Source organism: Triticum dicoccoides, chromosome 7A, assembly GCF_002162155.2.
Source record: "Triticum dicoccoides isolate Atlit2015 ecotype Zavitan chromosome 7A, WEW_v2.0, whole genome shotgun sequence".
Taxonomy (NCBI): domain Eukaryota; kingdom Viridiplantae; phylum Streptophyta; class Magnoliopsida; order Poales; family Poaceae; genus Triticum; species Triticum dicoccoides.
In genome coordinates this window covers 139,466,341-139,491,802 of record NC_041392.1, presented here as the reverse complement: position 1 = coordinate 139,491,802, position 25,462 = coordinate 139,466,341, and the positions used below count along the sequence as shown (strand labels likewise).

Below are 25,462 nucleotides of genomic sequence, written 5' to 3'. Positions count from 1 at the left end.
TTATCTCTATGTATTTTCCTCTCGCTAAGATCATCTCTCTTAGGAACGATATTATGAATTTTAAGCAACTTGATCATGAACATGTTGCACAATCTTGGGAGAGGATGAAATTAAGGATACATAATTGCCCTACTCATGGTTTGAATTTATGGATGATTATACATTTTTTTTGCCGGATTAAATTTTGCTTCTAGAAATATTTTAGATTTGGCCGCGGGAGGCACTTTTATGGAAATCCCTTTAGGAGAAGCTACCAAACTCCTATATAATATTATGGTTAATTATTCTCAATGGCACACTGAAAGATCTAATAGTAAGAAGGTGCATGCAATTGAAGGGATTAATGTTTTGAGTGGAAAGATGGATGAACTTATGAAATTGTTTGCTAATAAGAGTGCTCCTACTGATCCTAATGGTATGCCTTTGTCTACTTTGATTCAGAATAATAATGAATCTATGGATGTGAATTTTGTTGGTAGGAACAATTTTGGTAATAACGCGTATAGAGGTAATTTTAATTCTAGGCCATTTCCTAGTAATTCCTCTAATAATTATTGTAATTTCTACTACAATTCTTATGGAAATTATAATAAGATGCCCTCTGATTTTGAATCTAATATTAAAGAATTTATTAGTTCGCAAAAGAGTTTCAATGCTTTGATCGAACAAAAATTACTTAAGATTGAAGAGTTGGCTAGGAACGTGGATAGAATTTCTCTTGATGTTGATTCTTTGAAACTTAGATCTATTCCACCTAAGCATGATATCAATGAGTCTCTCAGAGCCATGATAATTTCCATTGATGAGTGCAAAGAAAGAACCGCTAGGATGCGTGCTAAGAAAGATTGCTTTGTGAAAGCGTGGTCTTCTAGATTTCATGATAATAAGGATGAAGATCTAAAAGTGATTGATGTGTCCCCTATTAAATCTTTGTTTTGCAATATGAATCTTGATAATGATGGGACTGGAGATGAGTCAACTTTAGTTAGAAGGCATCCCAAAAATTCGGAGTTTTTAGATCTTGATGCAAAAATTGATAAAAGTGGGATTGAAGAGGTTAAAACTTTAGATAGCAATGAACCCACTATCTTTGATTTGAAGGAATTTAATTATGATAATTGCTCTTTGATAGATTGTATTTCCTTGTTACAATCCGTGCTAAATTCTTCTCATGCTTATAGTCAAAATAAAGCTTTTACTAAACATATCGTTGATGCTTTGATGCAATCTTATGAAGAAAAACTTGAGTTGGAAGTTTCTATCCCTAGAAAACTTTATGATGAGTGGGAACCTACAATAAAGACTAAAATTAAAGATCATGAGTGTTATGCTTTGTGTGATTTGGGTGCTAGTGTTTCCATAATCCCAAAAACTTTGTGTGATTTGCTAGGTTTCCATGAATTTGATGATTGTTCTTTAAACTTGCACCTTGCGGATTCCATTATTAAGAAACCTATGGGAAAGATTAATGATGTTCTTATTGTTGCAAATAGGAATTATGTACCCGTAGATTTCATTGTTCTTGATATAGATTGCAATCCTTCATGTCCTATTATTCTTGGTAGACCTTTCCTTAGAACGATTGGTGCAATTATTGATATGAAGGAAGGGAATATTAAATTCCAATTTCTATTAAGGAAAGGCATGGAACACTTCCCTATAAAGAAAATTAAATTACCATATGAATCTATTATGAGAGCCACTTATGGATTGCCTAACAAAGATGGCAATACCTAGATATATTCTTGCTTTTATGCCTAGCTAGGGGCGTTAAACGATAGCGCTTGTTGGGAGGCAACCCAATTTTATTTTTATTCCTTGCTTTTTGCTCCTGTTTAGTAATAAATAAATAATTTATCTAGACTATGTTTTTTCTGTGTTTTTTGTGTTTAATTAGTGTTTGTGCCAAGTAGAACCGTTGGGAAGACTTGGGGAAAGTCTTTTTGATCTTGCTGTAAAAAACAGAAACTTTAGCGCTCACGAGAATTGCTGCCGTTTTTTACTGGAAAGTTCTATTTAGTTAATTCTTTTTGCAGATGATTAATAGATAAATTCCTCACGTCCAGAAATTTATTTTAGAATTTTTGGGGTTCATAAGTATTCGAAACCTACAGATTACTACAGATTGTTCTGTTTTTGACAGATTCTGTTTTTTTGTGTGTTGTTTGCTTATTTTGATGAATCTATGGCTAGTAATAGAGTTTATGAACCATAGAAAAGTTAGAATACAGTAGGTTTAACACAAATATAAATCAAGAATGAGTTCATTATAGTACTGAGGGAGTCCTAGGTTAGGGGGTCTCCGGACAGTCGGACTATATCCTTTGGCCGGACTGTTGGACTATGAAGATATAAGATTGAAGACTTCGTCCCGTGTCCGGGTGGGACTCTACTTGGCGTGGAAGGCAAGCTAGGAAATACGGATATGTATATGTCCTCCTTTGTAACCGACCTTGTGTAACCCTATCCCCCTCCGGTGTCTATATAAACCGGAGGGTTTTAGTCCGTAGGACAACATACAATCATACCATAGGCTAGCTTCTAGGGTTTAGCCTCTCCGATCTCGTGGTAGATCAACTCTTGTACTACTCATATTATCAAGAATAATCAAGCAGGATGTAGGGTTTTACCTCCATCAAGAGGGCCCGAACCTGGGTAAAACATCGTGTCCCCTGCCTCCTGTTACCATCCGCCTTAGACGCACAGTTCGGGACCCCCTACCCGAGATCCACCGGTTTTGACACCGACATTGGTGCTTTCATTGAGAGTTCATCTGTGTCATCGCCGTTAGGCTTGATGGCTCCTTCGATCATCGATAGTGATGCAGTCCAGGGTGAGACTTTTCTCCACAGACAGATCTTTGTATTTGGCGGCTTCGCACTGCGGGCCAACTCGCTTGGCCATCTGGAGCAGATCGAGAGTTACGCCCCTGGTCATCAGGTTAGGTTTGGAAGCTTAAACTACACGGTTGATATCTGCGGAGACTTGATCTTTGATGGATTCGAGCCCCTGCCTTGTGCGCCACACAGTCACGATGAGTACGATTTAGCTCTACCATCGGACAGTGTTCAGGAGATCGCATCGGCAACCGCTCCGACCCTCAATTCGGAACCAGTTGCGCCATCCATGGACGGATGGGTAGACCCCGCCACGGAGGCCGTATCCTCAGCAGCGATCGAGCCAAATACCGACCTTGCCCTTCACGAGAGCCGTGTTGCCAAACTGTCGGATCCTTCTCCGGCCACGCACTCCGAACCGCATTCGCCCGTGCCTATCGAATCCGATTGGGCGCCGATCATGGAGTTTACGTCCGCGGATATTTTTTAGCACTCGCCCTTCGGCGACATATTGAACTCATTAAGGTCTCTCTCCTTGTCAGGAGAATCCTGGCCAAACTATGTCCGACGGGATTGGGATGCGGATGACGAAGAAATTCGCCGCCCACCCACCACCCACTTAGTAGCCACTGTCGACGACTTAACCGACATGGTCGACTTCGACTCCGAAGACATCGACGGTATGGACGACGATGCGGGAGACGAAAAAGAACCACTACCCACAAGGCACTGGACAACCACCTCATCGTACGATATATACATGGTGGACACACCCAAAGAAGGCAATGGAGACGAGACAACGGAGGATGACCCCTCCAAAAAGCAACCCAAGTGCCAACGTTAGTGGCGCCGCTCTAAGTCTCGCCAAAGCAAAATCGGTGACACCGGCACAGGAGATAATACCACTCCGGACAGTGCCAAAGGCGACAACAACCCCCTCCAGCAAGATTTAGGGCAGGAGGATGGAGAAGCCAGCCCTCCCGAGAGAGCGGCAGATGGAGAGGCAGAGGCTGATAATTACATGCCTCCCTCTGAAGACGAGGCTAGCCTCGACGATGACGAATTTGTCATGCCTGAGGATCCCGTCGAACAAGAGCGCTTCAAGCGCCTCCTTATAGCCACGGCAAACAGCCTTAAGAAAAAGCAATAGCAGCTTCAAGCTGATCAAGATTTGCTAGCCGACAGATGGACCAAAGTCCTTGCGGCCGAGGAATATAAACTCGAACGCCCCTCCAAGAGTTACCCAAAGCGTAGGTTGCTACCCCGACTGGAGGAGGAAGCACTCAAACCTACATCTCCAGCATACGATGCGGCTGACCGGCCACCTTGTGGCCACGCTAGAGAGGCATCTCAGCCAAAAGCTCAGCCCGCACTCCAATGCCACTCAAATAAAAATGTCAAGGCATGGGAAAATAGGCCAGACCAGCGGGACGTATTGGAGGACAAAATAAAACATGCAAGATCGATCTACGGATCATGAGGGCGCGCCACTATGCGAGACGATAATCGTCACGCCGGATACAGTAAAAGTAAGTCCGGCCGGGCCGAACACAGCGGGCAAGACTCATTTGAGTTGCGTTGCGATATAGCCCAGTACAGAGGCGCCGCACACCCCCTATGCTTCACAGACGAAATAATGGATCATCAAATCCCAGAGGGTTTCAAACCCGTAAATATAGAATCATACGGCGGCACAACAGATCCTACGGTATGGATCGAGGATTTCCTCCTGCACATCCACATGGCCCGCGGTGATGATCTACACGCCATCAAATACCTCCCACTCAAGCTCAAGGGACCAGCTCGGCATTGGCTCAACAGCCTGCCAGCAGAATCCATCGGCTGTTGGGAAGATCTGGAAGCCGCATTCCTCGACAACTTGCAGGGCACTTACGTGCGACCACCAGATGCCAATGACTTGAGCCACATAATTCAGCAGCCAGAGGAATCGGCCAGGCAATTCTGGACACGGTTCCTAACAAAGAAAAATCAAATCATCGACTGTCCGGATTCAGAGGCCCTAGCAGCTTTCAAACACAACATCCGCGACGAATGGCTCGCCCGACAACTTGGCCAGGAAAAGCCGAAATCTACGATAGCCCTCACGACGCTCATGACCCGCTTTTGTGCGGGAGAGGACAGCTTGCTGGCTCGCAGCAATAACATATCAAAGAACCATGGTACCTCGGATACCAAGGACGGCAATGGCAGGTCACGTCGCAACAAACATAGGCGCCGCATTAACAACGATAATACCGAGATTACGGCAATCAATGTCGGATTCAAAGGCTCTAAACCCGGTCAGCGGAAAAAGGCATTCAAAAGAAGCACTCCGGGCCCGTTTAGTTGGACCGTATACTCGATCGCTCGTGTCAAATACATGGCACCCCCGACAAGCCAGCCAACCACACCAACAGGGATTGTTGGGTGTTCAAGCAGGCCGGCAAGTTAAATGCCGAAAACAAAGATAAGGGGTCACATAGCGATGACGAGGAGGAGCCCCGGCAGCCGAACACCGGAGGACAGAAGAGGTTCCCCCCACAAGTGCGGACGGTGAACATGATATACGCAACCCACATCCCCAAGTGGGAGCGGAAGCGTGCGCTCAGGGACGTATATGCGTTGGAGCCAGTCGCCCCAAAGTTCAACCCATGGTCCTCCTGTTCGATCACCTTCGATCGCAGGGACCACCCCACTAGTATCCGTCATGGAGGATTTGCCGCACTAGTGCTAGACCCAATCATTGACGGATTTCACCTCACTCGAGTCCTTATGGATGGTGACAGCAGCCTAAACCTGCTTTATCAGGACATAGTGCACAAAATGGGCATAGACCCCTCAAGGATCAAACCCACAAAAACGACCTTCAAAGGCGTCATACCAGGTGTAGAGGCCCATTGCACAGGCTCAGTCACACTGGAAGTGGTCTTCGGATCCCCGGATAACTTCCGAAGCGAGGAGTTAATCTTCTATGTAGTCCCGTTCCACAGTGGCTATCATGCACTGCTCGGGCGAACCGCATTTGCGAGATTCAATGCGGTACCGCACTATGCATATCTCAAGCTCAAGATGCCAGGACCTCGGGGGGTCATCACAGTCAATGGAAATACAGAGCGCTCTCTCGGAACAGAGGAGCACACTGCGGCCCTCGCAGCAGAAGCGCAAAGCAGCCTCTTAAGGCAATCCACCAGTTCGGCGGTTCAAGACCCGTACACCTTCAAGCGCGCCCGGAGTAATCGGCAACAAGACCGCCTGACACATTCTGAGCTCGCATAGCAATGCGGCCCCCACCCCGGTCCCAGCCAAACGGCAAAATCCGTGACACACGTACATAATTACGCATTGAAAATACATCAGCTCCGAATCATGTCTTGGGTCAATATTTGGGTTTGCCCGGCTCCCATGTTTTGGTACCTTACATTCCACTATATCGGCTAAGGTAGCACTGGGAGAACTACTGCGATTGTGCCCCGGTTCTGCTAGGCTAAGCACCTCAGTAGAGAAAGCTAAAACTGACTATCATGATAAGGTGAGAGACTGGTCGCTGTTCGAGAGGTTTCGAGTCCCTAAAGACTTATGACGCTTAGAGCGAGGAGTCGGCTCTGTCCGGCTTAAGGCGTGTATAGCGCCCCGAATTCAGCCTTCCGAATACCAGGGGCTTCGCCGAAAATTAAAATTATAGAATTCTATGGCTAAGTGAGAGTGATAAAGCATTATAGTCCAATTGCCTTGTTCGTTGTGCTGAGCACCTCCCTCGAAGGACCCAAAAATGGGAACAAGAGTGCTCAGGTTTATCCCGAACACCCCAACACCCGTGGCATGGGGGCAGAAGCCGACGACTAGCCATCTCTCAGATTTGATAAACAACCGAACATAAGGTGATATTTTAAATTCAAACAAGCGTCGCATAGCGCATATGAACACGTTTTCATCATACAGTAAATGCCGGATTCAAAGGCTCTAAACCCGGTCAGCAGAAAAAGCCATTCAAAAGAAGCACTCCGGGCCCGTTTAGTTTGGACCGTATACTCGATCGCTCGTGTCAAATACATGGCACCCCCGACAAGCCAGCCAACCACACCAACAGGGATTGTTCGGTGTTCAAGCAGGCCGGCAAGTTAAATGCCGAAAACAAAGATAAGGGGTCACATAGCGATGACGAGGAGGAGCCCCGGCAGCCGAACACCGGAGGACAGAAGAGGTTCCCCCCACAAGTGTAACATCCCAAATTTCCAATTTGGAATGTTATACATTAGGTCATCATGCATATCATATTTTATTTTTCTTTTGGTTTTGATCCTAGAAAATCCTAACCAACTCAAGGACCCACGGAGAGAGTTGGGGATTTTGATATTTACATATTTGAGTTTTCTCAAATTATGTAAACAGGATCGCTTGATTTTATTTATTTTATCATCAATTATTTCTATCACAAAAATATGAGAGAGGCAATAAAATGACTTTCCCAAAATATAGAAATATTGAGCATTTAATAAAAAAATCAAATAAGTTTTATTTCGGAGTTTTTCGGTATTTTTATTTGAATTTTGGAAAAATGCGCGTTTTTCAAAGTTGTAGTTTGGGACCAGATAAATGTTCACTTTATCGGGCTTGATTTTAGGAACCCGGCAAAATTTACTTCGTGATTTTTGGAGTCCGTTTAGTATTTCTTTTTATTTTTCTTCCGAGCGGAATATAAAGAAAAAAAACGAAACCGACTTCGGGCCGTACTCAGCCAGGACTCCCTGGCCCGGGGCCTTTATATAGCGCCCGAGGCCTGGCCGAGAGCCCCAGCCCAGCCGAAACCCTAGCCGCCGCCGCCGCCGCCCGCCGCCGCCGACTCGCCGGAGTGCGTGCCTTTCGAGGTTTGCTGCTGCCTCGTTTTCCGTGCAGTTTTTTTTAAAAAAAATTCTGTTCGTCGTCTATCTTTTTCGTCGGATTTTTCGAGGTTATTTTCTGATCGCGATTTCTGATCCGATTTTCGTTTTAGTATAACTTTTGCTCGTTTATCGGAATTAGGCGATTCAGGCGCCTGGAGTTTCGTCTCGAAACCCTCTTTCCGAATAATCAACTTAAACAAGTTTTTGCTACTATAAAATTTGCCCTAGATCCAGATTGCTAGAACGAAGTTGTTTTCTTTCGCCGTTTGATTTCTTGTGCTTCGTTCGATTTGATTCTTTTTGCCAACCAGGGTTCTTAAGTTGAACTTTCTGGTTAGATCTTCTATTTGAGTTTTACCTGTGCATTAGATGAGTACTTACTGTATGCTTGTTGTTTGTCTGCGATAGAATACCCGGAGTGCGCCGCCTGTTACTTCAAATCTCTAGGTTACGCGGATCATCAGCAAGGCAAGTAACACTTTGATCATACCTTTTCTACAACCCAGTTTTATTGCATTAGATCAATCCTCACACATTGCATGGATAGGATCTAATTAAATTGTGGGATGGGAAGTAGATGAGGTAGTACCTATTACCTGTTTCTTATCAAACCTTTGGGAGTTACTTCTACGTTTTCTCATTATGCCATGCTATGCCAGTAGACGTGGATTGGGTGAGTGATATCCATGACAGATGTGAGATTGATAATTAAGGGTTTATTTAAGGTGGCAACCTAACACACATCTGGGTGGATTGAGGCACCTGGGGTTACCAGGACTTGCCTGTTTTTCTTTGGACCGCCACCCAGGCCCAAAGGGATCATGAGATTATTCATACTAGAAACTTCCGTGTGCAGCCACAAGCCAATATGGGCTCTGGCATAGTTGACTAAGTTGTGCGAACTCTTACAGTGGTAGACTAGCAGATGTAGGGGAAAGTAGGTGTACCGGTCTACCCGTCGTAAGGTGCTAGCGCTTCTGAAAGACCGTGTCTCGGTCATCCATTTCTCAAACACCATGTAGTGCGAGAAATCCAACGGAGGCGATCGAGTCTTGTGGGGAAAAGTGCGCAAACCTCTGCAGAGTGTAACAAACTAATCATGGTTAGCCGTGTCCCCGGTTATGGACATCTTGAGTATCTAGTACCTGGATTATCATGTGAATCTCAACATGTTACTCTAAATTAATTTTGATGGGTTTTAATGATGTTACTTAATTGGGATTGAGAATGCCGTCAACCATTCTCAATGTTTCACAACCACCATGATAGTAATAAATTTTATTCCTTTGAAGTAGGGAAAAATTGGCTTTACGCAAAAACTGTAACCATAGAGCTTTCCACCAGCCAAATATGCATATAGTATAGTTGTTGCATTCCATTATTCTCTATGTGTTACCTTGCCAGCATATTCCATGTGCTGACCCGTTTTCGGGCTGCAACGTTAATGTTGCAGACTTTTCAGACGACGATTAAGGAGTCTTTAGGTCGTGGTTCTATACTCAGTGATGCCGTTGGAGTTGATGGACTCACTTATCTTCCAAGCCTTCCGCTGTTATCGTCACTAGATGGCCTTAAGCCATATTTATTGTAATAAGTTCTCTTTTGAGACACTCGATGTAATAAGTGTGTGATTGCTACTCTGTTATAAATCCTCCGAGTACTGTGTGGTGTCAGCATTACTGGTCCAGGGATGACACCAAAGCACAGAGATCAGACTGTTTGAGGTCTGGTCGCTACAGAGATGGTATCAGAGCACACGCTGACTGTAGGACACGACCACTAAGCTAAAGACCTAGATCACTAGATCACTCTCATCTCTTCTGACTTCTCATGTTTTTCTACTCCTTAGGATGGCGGATGCAACGAACAAGTTCACGCAACCAGATGAAGACACACCCTTTGGACGCCACTTGAAAGAAGTCACTAGATACCTGAACATAGGAATACCAAGCTTCACGAGAACCTACAACGCCACTTTACCTGAAGAAGAGCGCTGAATGATTCAAGTTCAAGTTCCAGGAAGGACGTTCATGCCAGTCACTGAGCCCATAGAGTTTTCTTTTGATGCACCAACTTGGAGTCTAGGAAAGAGTATGGCAGCTCACATCGCCATGGGACGCATTGGAGAAGTCTACCGCAAGGATCTTAAGGATACTATCTACCAGATTTGTGGGCGCCGAGATGAACATTGGGAGATGATCAGCACCAGGAAGGATAGATCAATTGCATCTTTTATTCAGGAGTTAAACCAGCACATTCGACGACAGGAGAATCAGATGTGCGCCGACATGATAGATCTGAAGAAGGCTAAGACTAGAATCAAGGAACTGGAGGAAGAACTCAAGGCTACGCGCGAAGATTATGAAGAAGAAATTGAAGTATTGGTGGATAAGAATGCCGACCTAACAAAGAAGATTGGAATATTTATGGGAGGCCCAACACCAGTAGATGAAGACGAAGAACCCAAGGAGATTAGCCCGGAAGACTACATCATCATCGACGGCCCCGACTCAGAACAAGATAGTAGCGATGATGTCTATGTTGATGAAGCAGGAGCAGATATCATGGAATCTACAACCGTAGAATATTTCTAGTAGACCACCTCATCAGTAGTAGTAGCCCACCATGTAAATATAGTAGTCCGAGCACTTTTGCGATAGCTAGATCGATTGTATGTCCTTGCTTGATTGATTGAAGTGAATTGTGTGCTTTTGCCTCATGTGCATATGGGTAGTGTTTTCCCTTTAGACCCCCTCTATTCTTATATCTCATCTTTTTCTAAACCCTCAGATGCCTCCGAGACGTGACCCCGGATTTGCCTTTCCGCCGGAGCTCACCCAGTTGATCCAGCAGCAGAACACCTTGATGCAGTTGCTAGTTCAGAATCAGAATCAAGGGAACAACAACAACAACCCACCACCACCACCACCTGTTGACCACTTAGCCTGTTTTCTTAGGCTAAATCCGCCGGTGTTTTCCAGTAGCACCGAGCCGATAGTAGCAGATGATTGGCTCCACAAGATATCTAGGAAGTTGACCACAGCAGGATGCACAGCTATGGAGAAGGTGAAGTTTGCCGCACACCAGTTAGAAGGACCCGCAGCATCTTGGTGGGAGAATTTCACAGCCACCTTCCCAATCGACACTGTCACATGGGACCAGTTTCAGCAGGCTTTTCGTACCGCCCATGTTTCAGCAGGAGCAATGGCCATGAAGAAGCATGAGTTTCGTAACTTGCGCCAAGGAGGACGGACAGTTGGCCAGTATGTGGAGGAGTTTAGTAAGCTAACACGTTATGCCCTAGATGACGTTGCTACGGATGCAGCTAAGCAGGAGAAATTCCTGGAAGGACTGAATGATGAGTTGAGTATGCAGTTGATGGTAGCCACCTTCGACAACTACCAGGAGTTGGTAGATCGTGCTCTTATGATTGAAGGGAAGCAGCAGCAAATTGAGAACCGCAAGAGGAAGTATGGACAAGGAAAGTATAATTCAGGAGCTCAGCAGAAGCCTTGTTTTACCCCTAGACCAGGAGGACATTTTCAGCATACCCATGGAGTAGGTAGCTCGCACAATCACAATGGCACCAAGAATGGTAATGGGAATGGAGGAAGTAATGGACAGAACCGCAACACCCCATCAACCCCAGCCAAGAAGGATTTGAGCCACGTCACTTGCTATAAGTGTTCGAAGTCAGGACATTATGCAAATGACTGTCCTGAAGGACAAAATGGCAATGGAAGTTCTGGAAAGAAGCCGAACCCTTTCAATAGGGGACAGGTGAACCACGTTAATGTGGAGGAGGCTGAAGCTCAGCCCGATGCAGTAATAGGTAAGTTTTTGGTTAAGTCATTTACTGCACTCGTTCTTTTTGATACTGGTGCATCGCATTCATACATATCAAGGGGATTTGTGGAAAAGTATAGTCTGCCCACTAGGATTCTTAAAACACCTATGCTAGTAAGCTCACCAGGAGCGGAGTACATGGCCAGACAAGGATGTTTTCAAGTGCCATTAAGTATAGGAAGGCATGTTTTCCCAACGGATTTAATTATGTTGGAATCCCAAGGATTGGATGTGATATTAGGCATGGATTGGTTATCAAAGTATAAAGGGAATATTGAGTGTGCTAGTAAGTCAATTTTGCTTACCACACCAGAAGGGAGAAGGATCAAGTATGTATCCCGGCATGTACCAAAAAGGACACAAGTAAATTGCCTAACAGGAGTTGTGCAGGAGGAAGTACCAGTGGTAAAGGATTTTCCTGAGGTATTTCCCGAAGAGTTGCCAGGCATGCCACCGGATAGAGACATTGAGTTTTTGATTGAGCTATTGCCAGGCACTGGGCCAATATCGAAGAGACCATATAGGATGCCGGCAAAGGATTTGGTGGAAATTAAGAAGCAGATTAAGGAGTTACTGGATAAGGGATATATTCGCCCAAGTTCTTCGCCTTGGGGATCACCAGTACTTTTAGTGGAGAAGAAGGATGGATCATTAAGGATGGTTGTGGATTATCGAGGATTGAATGAAGTAACAATCAAGAACAAGTACCCACTGCCAATGATCAACGATCTGTTTGATCGATTGCAAGGAGCTAAAGTGTTTTCCAAGATCGACTTGCAATCAGGATACCACCAGTTGAAGATTCGAGAACAGGATATACCTAAGACAGCATTCACCACAAGATATGGACTGTATGAGTATACCGTTATGTCATTTGGACTGACTAACGCGCCTGCCTATTTTATGAACATGATGAACAAAGTGTTTATGGAGTTTTTGGATAAGTTCGTCGTAGTGTTCATTGATGATATCCTAGTTTATTCGAAGAATGAAGAGGAACATAAGGAGCATTTGCGTTTGGTACTTGGAAAGCTCATAGAACATCAGTTATATGCGAAATTCAGCAAATGTGAGTTTTGGTTGAAGGAAGTAGGATTCCTTGGACACGTTATATCTGGAGAAGGTATAGCAGTAGATCCCGCTAAAGTTGAAACCGTGACCAAGTGGGAAGCACCAACAACAGTTGGAGAGATCCGGAGTTTTCTTGGACTCGCAGGATACTACCGGAGATTTATTGAGAATTTCTCAAAGATTGCAAAGCCTATGACGGAGATGTTGAAGAAGGATACTAAGTTCAAACGGACTGAGGAGTGTGAGGCTAGTTTCCAGGAGTTGAAGAAACGTTTGGTTACCTCACCAGTGTTGATTTTGCCTGATCAAACCAAGGATTATGAGGTGTATTGCGACGCTTCACGTCGAGGACTTGGAGCAGTACTTATGCAGGAAGGAAGAGTTGTTTCGTATGCTTCACGACAACTGAAGCCCCACGAATTGAATTACGCTACACATGCTTTGGATTTAGCAGCCGTAGTGCATGCACTGAAGACATGGAGACATTTCCTCATTGGAAATCATTGTGAGGTGTACACAGATCATAAGAGTTTGAAGTACATTTTCACGCAGAAGGAGTTGAACCTCAAACAAAGGATATGGTTGGAGCTTATCAAGGATTATGATATGAAATTGCATTATCATCCCGGAAAGGCTAATGTAGTAGCTGATGCATTAAGCCGCAAAAGCCATGTCAATACACTAATGACGGGAGAAATACCCAAGGAGTTAGCAGGAAATCTTCGTGAACTATGTGTGGAAATAGTTCCGAGAGGCTATGTAGCAACACTAGAGATTCAGTCAACTTTGATGGATAGAATCAGGGAAGCTCAGAAAACGGACAAAGAGATTGCCGCTATAAAGGAGAAACTGAGCAAAGGAAAAGCTAAAGGATTTCGTGAGGATGAGCACGACACCCTATGGTTTGAAGACCGTGTTTACGTGCCCAATGACCCGGAGGTCAGAAAGTTGATTCTGCAAGAGGCACATGACTCACCGTATTCGATTCATCCAGGAAATACCAAGATGTAATTGGATTTGAAGGATATTTTCTGGTGGACCAGAATGAAAAGGGATATTGCGGAGTATGTAGCAGTTTGTGATGTATGTCAGAGAGTAAAGGCAGAGCATCAGATGCCAGCAGGATTGTTGCAACCATTGCCGATACCCGAATGGAAGTGGGATAAACTAGGTATGGATTTTATCACGGGATTGCCAAGGACTCGTTCAGGCTATGACTCGATTTGGGTTGTAGTTGATCGATTGACGAAGGTAGCTCATTTCATCCCAGTAAAGACCACTTACACAAGTGCTAAGTTGGCAAAGATATACATGACCAGGATCATATGTTTGCATGGAGTTCCGAGGAGCATCGTATCGGATAGAGGAACCCAGTTTACCTCAAAGTTCTGGAAGCAGTTGCATGAGATTTTGGGTACCAGGTTAGAATTTAGTACAACTTTTCACCCGCAGACAGATGGACAGACCGAGAGAGTCAATCAGATTTTGGAAGATATGCTGAGATCTTGTGTGCTATATTATGGATCTAGTTGGGACGATAATTTGCCATATGCAGAGTTTTCTTACAATAATAGCTATCAGACCAGTTTGAAGATGGCACCTTTCGAAGCTTTGTACAGAAGGAGGTGCACGACATCGTTGTCATGGGACGAAGTTGGAGACCGCCAGTTGTTTGGACCAGATTTGATTAAAGAGTCTGAACAGAAGGTGAAGTTGATTCGCGATAGGCTCAAGGTAGCCCAGTCCAGGGAGAAGAGCTACGCAGATTCTAAACGCAAGGAGACAGTTTACAAAGTTGGAGATAGAGCTTATCTTCGAGTATCCCCACTTCGAGGGATTAAGCGTTTTGGAGTTAAGGGGAAGTTAGCGCCACGATTTGTAGGACCATATCGAGTTTTGAAGCGTATGGGAGAAGTAGCTTACAAGTTGGAATTGCTAGAAGGAATGGCCGGAGTGCATGATGTGTTTCACGTTTCTCAGTTGAAGAAGTGTCACGCGGAGATGGCTGACATACCTTTGAGAGACACAGTACCAATAGAAGCAATTCAGTTGGATAACAATTTGACCTATGAGGAGAAACCAGTCAAGATTCTCGAGTTTGCCAACCGAGTTACTCGTAGCAAGGTTATCAAGTTTTGCAAAGTTCAGTGGAGCCACCACACGGAGGATGAAGCCACCTGGGAGCGAGAGGAAGATTTGCTCAAAGACCACCCTCACCTATTTTCTAGCCAACCCGAATCTCGAGGTCGAGATTCATCTTAAGGGGGGTAGGTTTGTAACATCCCAAATTTCCAATTTGGATTGTTATACATTAGGTCATCATGCATATCATATTTTATTTTGCTTTTGGTTTTGATCCTAGAAAATCCTAAGCAACTCAAGGACCCACGGAGAGAGTTGGGGATTTCGATATTTACATATTTGAGTTTTCTCAAATTATGTAAACAGGATCGCTTGATTTTATTTATTTTATCATCAATTATTTCTATTACAAAAATATGAGAGAGGGAATAAAATGACTTTCCCAAAATATAGAAATATTGAGGATTTAATAAAAAAAATCAAATAAGTTTTATTTCGGAGTTTTTCGGTATTTTTATTTGAATTTAGGAAAAATGCGCGTTTTTCAAAGTTGTAGTTTGGGCCCAGATAAATGTTCACTTTATCGGGTTTGATTTTAGGAACCCAGCAAAATTTATTTCGTGATTTTTGGAGTTCGTTTAGTATTTCTTATTATTTTTCTTCCGAGCGGAATATAAAAAAAACGGAAACCGACTTCGGGCCGTACTCGGCCAGGACTCCCTGGCCCGGGGCCTTTATATAGCACCCGAGGCCCAGCCGAGAGCCCCAGCCCAGCCGAAACCCTAGCCGCCGCCGCCTCCCAGCCCCGCCGCCGCCCGCCGCCGCCGACTCGTCGGAGCGCGCGCCTTTCGAGGTTCGCCGCCGCCTCGTTTTCCGTGCAGTTTAAAAAAAAATTCTGTTCGTCGTCTATCTTTTTCGTCGGATTTTCCGCGGTTATTTTCTGATCGCGATTTCTGATCCGATTTTCGATTTAGTATAACTTTTCGCTCGTTTATCTGAATCAGGCGATTCAAGCGCCTGGAGTTTCGTCTCGAAACCCTCTTTCCGAATAATCAACTTAAACAAGTTTTTGCTACTGTAAAATTTGCCCTAGATCCAGATTGCTAGAACGAAGTTGTTTTCTTTCGCTGTTTGATTTCTTTTGCTTCGTTCGATTTGATTCTTTTTGCCAACCAGGGTTCTTAAGTTGAAATTTCTGGTTAGATCTTCTATTTGAGTTTTACCTGTGCATTAGATGAGTACTTATTGTATGCTTGTTGTTTGTCTGCGATAGAATACCCGGAGTGCGCCGCCTGTTACTTCAAATCTCTAGGTTACGCGGATCATCAGCAAGGCAAGTAACACTTTGATCATACCTTTTCTACAACCCAGTTTTATTGCATTAGATCAATCCTCACACATTGCATGGATAGGATCTAATTAAATTGTGGGATGGGAAGTAGATGAGGTAGTACCTATTACCTGTTTCTTATCAAACCTTTGGGAGTTACTTCTACGTTTTCTCATTATGCCATGCTATGCCAGTAGACGTGGATTGGGTGAGTGATATCCATGACAGATGTGAGATTGATAATTAAGGGTTTATTTAAGGTGGCAACCTAACACACATCTGGGTGGATTGAGGCACCTGAGGTTACCAGGACTTGCCTGATTTTCTTTGGACCGCCACCCAGGCCCAAAGGGATCATGAGATTATTCATACTAGAAACTTCCGTGTGCAGCCACAAGCCAATATGGGCTCTGGCATAGTTGACTAAGTTGTGCGAACTCTTACAGTGGTAGACTAGCAGATGTAGGGGAAAGTAGGTGTACCGGTCTACCCGTCGTAAGGTGCTAGCGCTTCTGAAAGACTGTGTCTCGGTCATCCGTTTCTCAAACACCATGTAGTGCGAGAAATCCAACGGAGGCGATTGAGTCTTGTGGGGAAAAGTGCGCAAACCTCTGCAGAGTGTAACAAACTAATCATGGTTAGCCGTGTCCCCGATTATGGACATCTTGAGTATCTAGTACCTGGATTATCATGTGAATCTCAACATGTTACTCTAAATTAATTTTGATGGGTTTTAATGATGTTACTTAATTGGGATTGAGAATGCCATCAACCATTCTCAATGTTTCACAACCACCATGATAGTAATAAATTTTATTCCTTTGAAGTAGGGAAAATTTGGCTTTACGCAAAAACTGTAACCATAGAGCTTTCCACCAGCCAAATATGCATATAGTATAGTTGTTGCATTCCATTATTCTCTATGTGTTACCTTGCCAGCATATTCCATGTGCTGACCCGTTTTCGGGCTGCAACGTTAATGTTGCAGACTTTTCAGACGACGATTAAGGAGTATTTAGGTCGTGGTTCTATACTCAGTGATGCTGTTGGAGTTGATGGACTCACTTATCTTCCAAGCCTTCCGCTGTTATCGTCACTAGATGGCCTTAAGACATATTTATTGTAATAAGTTCTCTTTTGAGACACTCGATGTAATAAGTGTGTGATTGCTACTCTGTTATAAATCCTCCGAGTACTGTGTGGTGTCAGCATTACTGATCCAGGGATGACACCGGAGCACAGAGATCAGACTGTTTGAGGTATGGTCGCTACAACAAGTGCGGACGGTGAACATGATATACGCAACCCACATCCCCAAGAGGGAGCGGAAGCGTGCGCTCAGGGACGTATATGCGTTGGAGCCAGTCGCCCCAAAGTTCAACCCATGGTCCTCCTGTCCGATCACCTTCGATCGCAGGGACCACCCCACTAGTATCTGTCATGGAGGATTTGCCGCACTGGTCCTAGACCCAATCATTGACGGATTTCACCTCACTCGAGTCCTTATGGATGGCGACAGCAGCCTAAACCTGCTTTATCAGGACACAGTGCGCAAAATGGGCATAGACCCCTCAAGGATCAAACCCACAAAAACGACCTTCAAAGGCATCATACCAGGTGTAGAGGCCCATTGCACAGGCTCAGTCACACTGGAAGTGGTCTTCGGATCCCCGGATAACTTCCGAAGCGAGGAGTTAATCTTCTATATAGTCCCGTTCCACAGTGGCTATCATGCACTGCTCGGGCGAACCGCATTTGCGAGATTCAATGCGGTACCGCACTATGCATATCTCAAGCTCAAGATGCCAGGACCTCGGGGGGTCATCACAGTCAATGGAAATACAGAGCGCTCTCTTAGAACAGAGGAGCACACTGCGGCCCTCGAAGCAGAAGCGCAAAGCAGCCTCTTAAGGCAATCCACCAGTTCGGCGGTTCAAGACCCGGACACCTTCAAGCGCGCCCGGAGTAATCGGCAACAAGACCGCCTGACACGTTCCGAGCTCGCATAGCAATGCGGCCCCCACCCTGGTCCCAGCCAAACGGCAAAATCCGTGACACGCGTACATAATTACGCATTAAAAATACATCAGCTCCGAATCATGTCTTGGGTCAATATTTGGGTTTGCCCGGCTCCCATGTTTTGGTACCTTACGTTCCACTATATCGGCTAAGGTAGCACTGGGAGAACTACTGCGATTGTGCCCCGGTTCTGCTGGGCTAAGCACCTCAGTAGAGAAAGCTAAAACTGACTATCATGATAAGGCGAGAGACTGGTCGCTGTTCGAGAGGTTTCGAGTCCCTAAAGACTTATGCCGCTTAGAGCGAGGAGTTGGCTCTGTCCGGATTAAGGCATGTATAGCGCCCCGAATTCGGCCTTCCGAATACCAAGGGCTTCGCCGAAAATTAAAATTAAAGAATTCTATGGCTAAGTGAGAGTGATAAAGCATTATAGTCCAATTGCCTTGTTCGTTGTGCTGAGCACCTCCCTCGAAGGACCCAAAAATGGGAACAAGAGTGCTCAGGTTTATCCCGAACACCCCAACACCTGTGGCATGGGGGCAGAAGCCGGCGACTAGCCATCTCTCAGATTTGATAAACAACCGAACATAAGGTAATATTTTAAATTCAAACAAGCGTCGCATAGCGCATATGAACACGTTTTCATCATACAGGATCACACGAGCAAGTTCATTCAAATATTACATCTTTTGCACACTTGTCCGCTACAAGACGAGCACCCTTCAGGACACCCTCATAATACATCTTGGGGTGGCGATGCTCCTTGCCTTGCGGCGGCCCCTCCTTCACCAGCTTCACGGCGTCCATCTTGGCCTAGTGCACCTTCGCACGGGCGAAAGCCCGGCATGCACCTTCGATGCAGATGGACCGCCTGATAACTTCCAGTCGTGGGCAGGCATCCACAAGCCGCCTCACCAGGCCGAAGTAGCTGTTGGGAAGGGCGTCGCCAGGCCACATCCAGACTATAAAGCCCTTCATGGCCTGTTCGGCCGCCTTGTGTAGCTCGACCAGCTACTTCAGCTGGTCGCTCATAGGCACCGGGTGTTCGGTCCCAGTATACTGGGACTAGAACAACTTCTCTGTCGAGCTTCCCTCCTCGGTCCAGTAAAATTTTGCGGCATCCGACACGCTGCGGGGCAAATCTGCGAATGCTCCTGGAGAGCTCCGGACTCGGGTAAGTAACAAGTAATTTACTTTCACATGCTTGCTCTGCATATTGAATGCCTTACCCGCCGCTATCTTCCTGATCGCCTCAATCTCCTGGAGGGCCTTCTGGGCTTCAGCCTTGGCATTCTTTGCGCTCTCGAGGGCCGCGGCAAGCTCAGACTCTCGCGTCTTCGAGTCAAGCTCCAACGCCTCGTGCTTCGTCACTAGAGCTTCGAGCTCTTGCTGCACCTCGCCCACCCGTGCCTCTTGCTTTTCTTGCTCGGTGCGCTCCTAGGCCGCTTTGTTTTCGGCCTCGGACAACGCTTGCTTCAGGGTTGCCACTTCGGTCGTGGCCCCTGGCAAAGTCATGATGATCCTGTCATTTTGCAATTGCATCTTATATATATATATATATATATATATATATATATATATATATATATATATATATATATATATATCTAATAATAAAGCATGGATTGACTCCGTGGGTTCACCGTCACAATACGCTTCTTCCTGTGAATTTACGCTTTTAGTTTGAATTTTAAACACATACACGAGGTGGTACTAATTTCAACCCACACTCGGTCTTTCGCAACGCATGCACCTCACCTATATTGGGCCACGTTGTTCCACTGCTGGGCCTTTTCTTATGTGCCACTGAGTCACACAAGAGGCCCTCCATCTCGAAGGTTGTGGCCAACTGAGCTGGTAAGCTTGTGCGACGAAACACGGTTTGTTATCAAAATAAATAGTCCCACCTCGATTCTTTGCGATCAATCCCAACATTGGGAAGCAATTTATATACGCCGATGGCTTTACAGCATCAACAAGCAGAGGAACAAAGGAAATGATCACGGGGAAGAGGGAGACAGTGAATCGACTCCCCGATGGCAAACCTGGGAATCGGAAACCTAGGAAAATCGGATTAGAAAAATCGGCAGGATAGCCCTTGCTTGTCAGCCATGGCCGCCAAGACGTCTGCGGCGGCCGCCACCGCAGCGAGCACGACGAAGGCCTTCTTCAGGGAGGTGTACCTGTTGACACTGTCCCTCCACCCCTTGCAGTGCACGACGTGCCGGAAGTACCTGCTGGTCGGGTTGGGCGCGTGCTGCGTGCCGAAGCCTCCCTTGGCCGGGAACAACGCAGAGATCCCAGCGGCGGCCCCCGCCGGCGCCTGCTCCACAACGGCCGGCACGGGCGGCGGCAACATGGTGCTGTGGCCGAAGTAGTAGGGCATGCCGTGGCCGGCCCTGTCCATCCACCGCCGGTACTCGGCCACCCAGGTTTCCGAGGAGAGGAGGTTGAGGTAGAGCTCCTTGGTGGGCACCTTCTCCCGGAGTAGCACCTCGTTCTGCGACGACAGGAACCCATGTCCTCCTCGAACACCTTGCACGTGTTCTGGTGGAAGTACCAGCTCAGCAGCACCCTCAACAGCGGCGACCTCGCCGTGGACCCAAACCAGACGAGCAGCATCGACTTCCCCTGCCCCGCCGGCCGGCACAGGAACTGCGCCGAGAAGCACTGCTCCCTGCCGTCCTTGTCCACGAACTCGAGCGTGTTGGTGAGCATGCAGGGCGCCTCGAAGCGGAGCAGGTTGCGGAGGTGCGGCGCGCGCTCGCGCCACCAGTGGCCGGCGAAGCCCCGGGCGGTGCGCTCGGTGACCTCGAAGGCCAGCGGCTGCGCGTCCTCCCACTTGGCCGTCCAGTCGGTGCGCTCGTGCGAGATGGGCACGTGCGCCAGGTCCATGAGGTTCTCCAGCAGGATGGAGTGGTCGTAGGGGAGCTCGTGCACCATGGACAGGTCCGTGAACCCTGCTCGCGCGTACGGCTCGAAGCATGGTAGCTTCTTTGCGTCCGGCGGGCTTGCCGGTGACATCCACACCCACACCACCCCCTGCGAGTCCCGCACCTCATAGTTGCGCGTGCACGCGTTCCGTGGGATCTTGGCGCCCTCAGGCAGCTGCATGCGCATCGATCAAACGTGAGTTTTCTCATGCGTTTGCACTGACCCAAGAATGAACTTGATTCAAACCTGTGGGAGCTTGACGCACTTGCCCTGGCCGTCGAACTGCCAGCCATGGTAGAGGCACTCCAGCTTGCCATCGACGAGCTGCCCTTCTGAGATCTCCGTAGCCGCTGAGCGGGCCCGATGGAGCGAAGCCCCAAGCCAGCCAATCTGCTCGAAGCTCCGAGAGATCAAAGGAAGCAAATCTGACGCACCGGTGAAGCACCGTATTCAAAGACACCACCTCCATCGTGACCACCGCCTTGACCAGAGGGACGGGGAAAAACACTGTCTACACGTGTGAGGAAGGGGAGAAGAGATGGGGCGATGAAAAATAAGCACAACAACCTGCGTGTGATATTAGTCAGAAATACAACGCCCACACACTCAGCTACTAGAAGAAACTAGAGAGGAGAGGTGTCCCGGAACATAACTGAGGACCCCCAAAAAATAAAAATAACAAAGAACCCTTTGGAGATCCCTGCCCATGAGTCTGGTTTTCAGATGACAAATATAATCATAGTTTTAAAATAAAAGGATGTGTCAAAGTTCGGATGCGCTGAAATTATTAGAGCTTGGGTACCTATATTGATCAAAAGTCAAAAACTTTCAATTAACTGAACGAATTTATGGGTCATCAATATGGTTACATGATACATTACACACAATTTTAGTTTTCAAGTCTACACTTGAATTGAATATTTCAAGTAAGAATTGAGTATGTAACAGTAAAATAAATCCTATTTCATAAAAGGTAAATCTCAAGAGTCAATTTATATTAAAACTAGAGAGCACGGCCGGCCCGATGAAGCTAAGAGCGCACACACGCTCTCCAAACCAGAGGGGCAGAAATAAGGCAGCATGGTGCGAGATGGGAGTTGTTCTATAGATCAATTGGATATAATAAATGGCGCGTAATGGTATGGATCACGTTTTAAAAAAATGCCCGTTGCAACCCACGGGCATTTGTGCTATAAGAAGGAAAGGAGGGATTTCGGGGATTGAAAGCAAAAAATAGGAAAGTGGAAAGTTGTCCCGTAATAACAAGGAAAGGAGGGATTTGGGGGAAAAAGTGGGAAGCTAGCCGTCCCGTAAGAGTAAGAAGAAAGTGTCCTAATAAGGAAGAATGGAGAGAACAAAGAAGGAAAGGAGGGATTTTGGGAACTGATAATAAAGAAGGAAAGAGAGGGATTTTTGGAATTGATAAAAAATAGCCTAGTGTTTTTTTGTCATTTGTTTTGTCCCGTAATGAGTTGATTGATCTTTAAAAGATTGTGGGAACAAAGTAAAATAGCTAGAAATCAATCAAAAGTCGTCCCCCCTCAAAAAAAATTCATCCTCCGCCACTAGCTATCATCCCACGAACGTAGTTTTACCCCGTCCATAACTCGAGAGAAAATTATGTTAGAATTGTTTAACACCTGCAAAATTTTTACTATGTCTAAATCATAATAAAAAATTGTTTATTAATTGTTCATGCACAATAATTTTTTTGAGAATTACAATGAAAAAGATAGTACCCGTTAATAACAGGTGCTTGATAGTTGGACATGAATAGTGCTATGCTACATAGTCCCTAAACCTAGCCAACATTGGTTCGTGAAAATTTGTCTTACCTCCATAGTGAAGCAAAAAACATTGTATACTAAAATGGACTCTACTATTTACGGTATAATACGATATGTTTTGGGCATCACTAAGCAGCTCCAACAAAGGCTTGAAGAGATACTCACAACTAGGTAGATATTTGTATGATTTAAATTCCACACACCTTTAGTACACTTCTAAAATACGTTCATATTTTTTCTACAGTACATATTTTCATGGCAGCATGGAGGATTTCAAAGAGTTTGTTCATGTCATCGTGGCTGGCGGTGTGTCGTGGAATGAGAGGGGGTCTTGAGCAATTGGGTTAGGGAAGTGTGGTTTTTTTCACCCGGTGCAATGCACGGGCCCTTTTGCTAGTATATATATAGGACAACACTATTCTAATCGCAGGATTAGAATAGTTATTTGGATCACATCCAGCCCTATAAGGGCCCAACAGCTCCCTCTCGAACTTCCTGAACTTGTAGATAAAAAAAGCAATGCCCCACGCCCACCACTTCCCCTCCCCGATCCAGCGCCTCCCCCCACCCCCCGGGGCAACCGCCGCCGCCCCTGGCTCCGGCGCGCGGCCACCCCGGCCCCCACGGACATCCTCCGCCGCCGGCGAGCCCCCACAGATGTCCTCCGCCACGGCCACCATGCACCTTTGCCAGTCTTCGCGCTCCAGCCACCTTCTCCCACCAGCGCAACCTTCCACCATCTTCCACGGCCACCGCGCCTCCCCAGGACCTCCACCCGCCGCCGCCGCAGTTCCCCGTCGCCTCCGTCCACTGCCGCCGCCGTGGATCCCTGTCTTCACCGCGGCTCCCCAACACCACCACCCGAGCAACCGGTGTGGTCCAGGATCCCGCGCCGCCGCCACCCTCCATGGACGCGGATACGGTAACCAAGGTCGTCCACGGGCGCGGATCCGCCCAGGGCCGGCGAGCCCCACCCTCCCAATCCCCATATCTGCCTCCCCCTGCAGCGTGCTCTCCTTCCCAGGCGTGCGTCTGGCGTGAACTTCCTGCTACGCCGCCGTGACCTTCCCTCCCTTCCGGCGCGGCCTGCCCTTTTGTGCGGCGTTGCCCTCCTACTCCCCCTCCACAACTCCATCCCCACCCTCCCTCCCCCGAACAACTTCCTCCTGCCTACTCACTCCATCTTCCTTCTTCTGTCTTCTCCCCACTTCCTCCTCCCATCTCGTCTGATGGTCAATTTTTTTCCAGAAAAATTGACCCTGTTGCTCCCTATAATGTTCAAAGCTTCGTGATTTCATTGGGATTTGCTACACTGTAATTTGACCATAGGTTTGCATATGTTTAGATGAGAGGTTGCCCGCACAAAAAGGGAAAATTTCGGGTGTAGAAATTGACACTAGTTTTAACCTGACTTGTGTTTCTTATTTTGTTTATGTGAGAAACCAAAATTGTGTTTTAGAAGTTCATTTATTATTTCCCCAAAAGTTCATATATTACTACCTGTATGTATTTTGACATTTCACAACACCAGCATTAGAATTTTGAAGAAAAAACCATGTAGAAGTTCATGTACAAAAACTAATGAACCTCCCTACGCCGATGGGACGTGACTCACACCCACAACTCCGCCTGCACTGCTCCTAAGCGCCTCCACTAGCGTAATGTGTGTACTAGAGTGTTGTGCATACTACGAATTGGTGTACTGTGTACGTGTATTCTTGTGTGTAATTTTTTTCTTTTCAAAAGCATGTGAAGTTCATGTTTCAAGAAAATTCGAAGTTCGGAGGTATAACATATAGATGAATTTCATCCAAAAAAAGAATTGCATAGGCCATTTCACCGAGAACAAAAAATGCATAAAAAGTGTCACACGAAAAATAAAAAAGTCACAATAATATACAATATATTAAGTTCTTAGAAAGTAGAGAATTCTTTTTTAGTAACTTTAGTTGTTTCTTAAAAAAGGGGCTCTAAGAAGTTCAGATTTAGAAAACTAAGCAGTTCAAGGTGAAAACAACGGGAAGTTCAACTAGTACAGGAAATACATTTTAGATAGGAATATAAAAATAGAAAATAAAAAGCTTAGAAAATTTGTTGCAAGAAGTTCACGTGCTCCTCATGGTGAAGTTCAAGATCTCTAGTGCGGGACGTCCAACCTTCAATTACATGTAAAAAACAGGCAAAAAACGACGTTGTTTTTTCCATTTTTAAAACTACTCTCAAACGACAAAAAATTGTAACATCTGTCTATATGAAAAAGATGCTCCTATTCATAAGCTTTCCAACAATATATTATATGTTACATTCCGATGTACAGTTTAAAAGTTTCATGTATACCAATTAAAACACGTTTTTGTGTAATGAAAAAATTATTTTGAACCGTCACAAGTATGAAAAAATGATAAACGCGGGAAAGTTGCGTGTTTTCAACAGCTTTTCATTGATATATCATTTGCTCAATTCTGGTAAGTGGTTGGGGAGTTACGGGTAAAAAATAACACGTGAAAAATAGAGTGAAGTTCAAAAAGAACTGATCCAGAATTTAAATATCTTCACGAAGTGCTTTTTCAGAGACTCTGTTATTTCGATGAAGGCAGAACGCGTGATCTCAGAAGTTCAGATCGATAGCTGCCAGAAGTTCATGTAGTACACGGTGTGCATTTTGTATTAAAAAAG

General features: G+C 45.8%; 1 pseudogene; it reads right to left on the bottom strand.

Annotated features, from left to right (window-relative positions):
• Positions 1–20,139: 20,139 nt before the first annotated feature.
• Positions 20,140–21,104, bottom strand: LOC119333293 (annotated as a pseudogene).
• Positions 21,105–25,462: the final 4,358 nt, after the last annotated feature.